We start from the raw sequence: 7,230 nt of genomic DNA, 5'->3' as shown, positions 1-7,230 counted from the left end.
CTGAATGCGCCATACAATCACCTGCTTTAAGGGCATGACCACTTTAATTTAAAAAACGGCAGAAAGCTTAAAGCTCAACCAAAATAAAAAATTTAAAAGGCCAAGCCTTATCTTAAAACTGTTCCTTAATTAGGATGAAGGCCCAAAGAATCTGACACTTTAAAACCAAACAACTTAAATTCAAAATCGGCTGAAGTCCCAACACTTAAGACTCAATAACATTAATTTTAAAAATGCCAAAGGCTTTACATAGAACAGTTCTTAAATAAGGTTGAAGGTCCAAACCATCTGACACCTTAAGGGCAAAATAACCTTTTTCAGAAAATCGGCTAGAAGCTATACAAGTACAAACTACAAGAACAAGCAAGAAAAGACAGTACACCCTAGGGCACTCATAAGTTCCGACGGTCTACCTGGACTTCAAATACTAACGCTCGCTTAGGTGAGAGACAGACAGTCAGCCCAACCATTGTCGATCTGACGACAACCCAACCGACAGACAATCAATGGACCCACCGACAAGCTGACCTCTGCTTCACCCAACCAGCACACAACAGGGAGTTCAATGGAACAATGTAGAAGGTATTGGCGCCCACAACCAATTATACATTGAGCTTTCAAACTACACACCATGCTGGACAGTGACATCACAATGAGGAAAGTACATTGCCTGAATTTACGTCAACGGTCATGGCAGGTAACCGGAACGTTAACGCCGAAAGGGCAGAAGATTCCCCTGGTGCACTTCAGTTCAAATAACCAAGTACAGATAAACTCCACCGGAGGGTGGATATAATTTGCCAACTTCAAAACACACGTTGTTGCTCGCGGGAATATCCCAACAGCCGACATCGAACTCCAAACGACACAATGTGGACAGTCGTGACTTGCTGGTAGATTAAGTCAAAACTCTACTTTCACGTCCAGGATCGGTGAGCGATGTACCTCGTAACAATGGGAACACTGCCACACACTCCAACACCGAATAGATGCGGCCAGTGGGCCCTGGCAAACTACGCGCCGCTGCGATTTCCTCGCTGCTCCACGCCAACAGACCAGCTCCAGTCCTGGAAACGGTGAAAGGACCAAATATACGTCGGACGATGAGACGACCAAGCGAACGACCAGCTAACGGTCGTCCCACTCCAATCTCCCTCCGTCGGACAGTTCATTTGTGTGTCGCCAGCAGTCGGCGAGCATTCGCTGTCGGCGCCTCACTGGCTCTCCGACCGAGCGAGGTGGCCCAGTGGTTAGCACACTGGACTCGCATTCGGGAGGACGACGGTTCAATCCCGTCTCCGACCATCCTGATTTAGGTCTTCCGTGATTTCCCTAACTCGCTTCAGGCAAATGCCGGGATGGTTCCTTTGAAAGGACACGGCCGATTTCCTTCCCCATCCTTCCCTCACCCGAGCTTGCGCTCCGTCTCTAATGACCTCGTTGTCGACGGGACGTTAAACACTAATATCCTCCTCCTCCTCCTCCTGGCTCTCCGTCCCCGACTTCACTGCTCCTGCGTCTCGACAGCACTGCTGGTCCGTCCCGAACTGACAGCCAGACACACGACTACGCGGGAATACTATCGATCGCTCCAGAGATGGTACGACAGTGCACCTATCGATACGCGCTGCTGCTGCCCCTCATGGCAAGTAAGGCAGGGAGTTAATGACGCCAGCAAATTGAATAAGAAAACGAGGCGGCAGTACCCTAATAGAAGATGACAAACAACAAATGGGATAAACGCGACCCGTGCACGGCTCGGTGAAGGATGATTTGTTAGTGCGGAAGACAGGAATTTATAAAGTATTGTGTCAATAGAACAGACAACGCGTGCAATGGAAGGGCGTTGTATGGAACATCAGCGTTGCACTCGCCTACTTCAACCCAGTAAGTCTGTAGTTGCGGAACATTGTATTTCCAACGGACATTCAATGGAGTATGACAAAACTTCAATTTTGGCCAGAGTAACAACCTTTTGGCACTCCATTATCAAAGAATACGTGGAAATACGCATTGCGGAAAATCTAATGAACCGTGACAGTGGTTACCAACTGAATAACGCGTGGAATTCCGTCATCTCCGAAATTTGTTCGAGGTGAAGATGCCAGATGACTTCGATAGCTGCGGCCAGCGGCAATACCGATGGCAGTTCCTTTTAAGTTCCACCAGCGGAGGCACGGCCGCTAGGCAGTGTTGCCCTTCTGTCAACCGGACTTCAACGCATGCGCGGCAGTACCATTAGCGCACTATATAAAACGGAGCGGAGAACGTCTTCGTCAGTCCTCGTTCGACTCACATGAAGTTGGCTGGCAGTTGTCCAGCCGAAATATCGTGGAAAGAAGTTTAGGACGACCAGCTGCAATCTCGAAATCTCTTCGAACAGTTGATTTGCCGGTACAATTTTAAATTTTACAGCGAGAAACTTAACAGCAGAACAGGTGATCACAGGGGAGATGAAGATTAAGGAATTCCGCTACCGAGGCAGCAAAATAACCGGTGAGGGACAGAGGAAAGATGACATAAAAAGTAGACTAACACTGAGAAAGCGAGTCTGCTACTAAGAAATCGTATAGGCCTTCATTTATGGGAGAAATTTCTGAGAATTTGCGTCTAGAACACACCATCGTATAATTATGTGAAAGAGAACAGGCAACGGCATAACATGAAGGAGAGGAACGGGGCTAGGAAGCACGTCTAATTTGGTTGTGGGTAAACACGGTCAAGTCACATTAAAGCGACCAGTGCCTATGTTGGAAGTCATTGTGCAATAGCAACCCAGCAATAGGTGTGGTGGGTATAGAAACATCTACTTCGACACCCCGCAAATCCCATTTCAGTGCCTGGCAGAGGATTCATCGAACCACATTTTATCTTTGTGATCGTTACTCCCTATGTAAGTCGGTGTCAACAAAATATTTTCGCCTTTCTCGTTGGTGATTGGAATTTCGTGAGAAGATTCCGTCACAACGAAAAACGCCGTTCTTTTAATGATGTCCATCCCAAATCCTGTATCATTTCTGTGACACTCTCTCCCATATTTCGCGATAATACAAAACGTTCTGCCTTTCTTTGAAGTTTTTCGTTTTACTTAGTCAGTCCTATCTAGTAAGGATTCCATACCGCGCAACAGTATTCTAAAAGAGAACGGACAAGCGTAGTGTAGCCAGTCTCCTTAGTGGGTCTGTTACATTTTCTAAGTGTCCTGCCAGTGAAACGCTGTCTTTGGTTAGCCTTCCCCACACCATTTCCTTGTGTTCCTTCCAATTTAAATTGTTCGTAATTGTAATTCTTAGGTGTTTTGTTGAATTTACTGCTTTTAGATTAGACTGATTTTTCGTGTAACCGAAGTTTAACGCGTTCTTTTTAGCACTCATGTGGATGACCTCACACTTTTCTTTATTTAAGGTCAACTTTTCGCACCACTTCGATACTTTTTCTAAATCGTTTTGCAGTTTGTTTTGATCTTCTGATGACTTTATTAGTCGATAAACGACAGCGTCATCTGCAAACAACTGAAGACGGCTGCTCACATTGTCTCCCAAATCGTTATATAGATAAGGAACAGCAAAGGGCTTATAACACTACGTTGGGGAACGCCAGAAATCACTTCTGTGTAGGTGAGACGCGGGAAGCAATGCAGTCATTGTTGTATTGCGAAAAGAGCAATTTGTCTCACGGCTTTCGGGACAAGAGTGGAAGCATTTCCGAAACACCTAAGTTTATTAACTGTTCACATGCCGCCGTGGTAAAAACATACCGTGCGTGGTAAAATGGAACCCTCCAAAATGGGTGCCGAAGCAACTGTTGTGCACCAAGAGCCAAAGACGGCTGTGGAGATGTGTACTGGCGAGTAGAGGTGTAACAATGAGCAAATGACCACCGAAATGAACAGAAGAGATACAAACACTGTCTCCTCAATGACAGATTCAGCAAATTTTACTTCGTATGTGGCTCTGCAGCAAGAGTCTGTTTGATCCACCCACGCTCGCTGTTGTTCATAGACAAGGAAGGCTGGAAATAGCACGCCAAAGTATCAGGACGTTCACTGAATGGCGACAGATGGCCTTTTGAGATGAATCACGTTTTATGTTCCATTGCACAGATGACCCTGCAGCAATCAATGTGAGGGTCTAGGAAGTAGGGTGCATCGCTGTGGTCCGGGCAGTGTTTCCATGGGTTTCCCTTTGAGGTTTCTTCATTGTGGAACGGACAACGGATCAACGCAAATATGTATCTGTCCTGGGTGACGACATCCACACCCACATGCAGTTTATGTTTTCTCCGGCAAAATCTTATCTACAATCAGGACAAAACAACGTTCCACACAACTATCAATGTAGATGGATGGTTCCAAGAGCCTCAGAATTCCCGGATCAAAACCAAATCAAGAATTTGTAGAACCATCTCCTTCCGACTGTTGGTTCCGAAGATTATTAACCGAGAAACGTAGCGCTGCTGACCACAGCATTGGAATCATCAGAGTTCCACATCGCCGTCTGTACATTCCAGAACACCACTGAATTTCTTCATGCACGTCGGTTCTTTAATAGGTGGTTACCGAGGCCTTCGATAGGATGTCACATTAATGTGACTGGATCGTGTAATTGCACTCTTTTTTGGCCGTCAGTCTTTCGACTGGCTTGATGCGGCCCACCACGAATTCCTCTCCTGTGCCAACCACTTTATCTCAGAGAATAACTTACAACCTACGTCTTCAGTTATTTGCTAGACGTCTTCCTCTACAATTTATGACCTTTACAGGTCACTCTAGTGCCATGGAATTAATTCCCTGAGGTCTTAAGAGCTGTCCTATCATCGTGTCCCTTCTCCTTGTCAATGTGTTCTATATATTCCTTTCCTCTCCGATTGTGCGCAGCACCTCCTCATTCCTTGCCTTATCAGTCCACCTAACTTTTAACGTTCGTCTGTAGAGCGACTTCTCAAATGCTTCGTTATCTGTTCCGGTTTTCCCGCAGTCCACGTTTCACTACCGTACAACATTAGGCTCCAGACGTACATTCTCAGAAATTTCTTCCTCAAATTACGGCCTATGTTTGATACTACTACACTTCTCTTGGTCGGAAACGTCCATTTGGCCTGTGCTAGTCTGCCTTTGGTGTCTTCCTTGGTCCGTCCGCCATTGGTTAAATGGCTCTGAGCACTATGGGACTCAACTGCTGTGGTCATAAGTCCCCTAGACCTTAGAACTACTTAAACCCAACTAACCTAAGGACATCACACACATCCATGCCCGAGGCAGGATTCGAACCTGCGGCCGTAGCGGTCGTGCGGTTCCAGACTGGAGCGCCTTTAACCGCTCGGCCACTCCGGCCGGCCCGTCATTGGTTATTTTGCTGCCTTGGTAGCATCTGCTTTGTGATCATCAGTCTTTATGTCACGTTTCTCGCTGTTCTCATTTCCACCACTTCTCATTACTTTCGTCTTTCTTAGACTTACCCTCAGCCCATATTCTGTACTCATTAAATTCTTCATCCCATCCAGCAGATCATGTATTTGTTCTTCGTTATCACATAGGATAAAAATGTCATCAGCGAATCATATTATTGATATCCTCTCAAGCACTTTTTTCTTGATCGTTTACACTTATTATTCCCTCTAGGCTCTTGTACATATTGTATATTACCCGTCTCTCCCTAAAGCTTACTTCAATTTTTCGCAGAATTTCAAATATCATACACTATTTTATATTGTCGAACGCTATTTCCAGGTTGACTAATCCTATGAATGTCTCTTGATTTTTCTTCAGTCCGGTTTCGGTTATCAACCGCCAAATTGATCATTTAACACATCCTCAACATTCCTTTTCATTCTTCAGTATATTACCGTTCTACAAAACTTAGATTCATGAGCTATAAAGCTCATTGTGCGATAATTCTCGCACCTGTCAGCACTTTCAGTCTTTGGAATTGTCTGGATGATATTTTTCCAAAAGACAAATGCTATGTATCCATTTCCCCCCAATGATTTTAGAAATTGTGATGGAATGTTATCGATCCCCTGTGACTTGCTTGATTTTAAATCATCGAAAGCTCTTTTAAATTTTGATTCTAATACTGGATCCCGTATGTCTTCTAAAGGCAAGGTAGGGATCAGTGAAATGAAATGGAAAGACGACAAGAATTTCTGGTTATATATAACTAAATGTAAATGTACCTAAAGGTAAAGTAAAGTAGTCATCACTCCAAAGACTGTTTTGTACATCGTAGTATTCTACTTGAAATGGTGAGGTGGAATGCTGTTGCCTTCCCTAAACCTTCCAACTGACTTACGCGCCCATCTGCAGGGAGACACGACTCAATTCGCCATTTTGCACGTCAGCAATCACTGTTAGAGGAGAATCTAGCGTTAAGTGACAAACAAAAATCGTTTGGTCGGCCCGAGGCCTTTGGATTTGTATTCAGGTACTTTACATTAAAAGAAATGGTTTCACGCCACTGTACCACTTACCGTAGTGAACTCCAAACGCAATAAACGTTCTTGAAGAACAAGTTGTCCAAGGAGAGCCCTTTGTCAATACTCTTCAAAAATACTTCAGAATTTCTGTCAAATCAATAAAATCACAGTGCTTATTTTGTTCAGAGGTACTGTGCAATGTTACTTCGCACCTGCATGCATGTAGGATGAAGCATACACAGCGGCAACTACAGTCATTATGAAATATATGAACTGTATCCTTAGTTGCGAATATGAACGACCAACACCTCTATAATGGAATGACGACGGAAAATTTGTGCATGTTCGAAGGTACACTGCATCATATTTCTGAACAGTATAGATACTACAATATCGTATTTATCCACCGACATCGGGCCTGTGAATTCAGTTGAAATGTCTTCCCTGTACTGAAATGTACGCAATGAATGTACAATTGCAGGTTGTGGAACTTGGTTGACGACATCTGGGAGTTTGGTACTCTCCGTCAAGGTTAGCCTAATAAGGCGACTGCTCACGGTAAGTGGGAATTAGGGGTTTCGAACAGACAAATTTTTCACTGTCGTCATTCCACTAAACAGTTGATAGTTGACCAGACTAAGTTTGCAACCGCAATTCGTTTCATGTACATAACAATTTAGTTTTAGCTCAAGATGTTAACTCAGTTAAAACACAGTTTATTTCAAAATAAATTTCGAAACAGTAAATGCAGAGGCAGTACTAGCTAAGAAACTTCAGTACCTGTCTCTAGACGTATGATTCACATTACAGTTAATA

Source organism: Schistocerca cancellata, chromosome 7 (genome assembly GCF_023864275.1).
Source record: "Schistocerca cancellata isolate TAMUIC-IGC-003103 chromosome 7, iqSchCanc2.1, whole genome shotgun sequence".
NCBI classification, from domain to species: Eukaryota; Metazoa; Arthropoda; class Insecta; order Orthoptera; family Acrididae; genus Schistocerca; species Schistocerca cancellata.
This window is presented reverse-complemented; position numbering follows the sequence as displayed.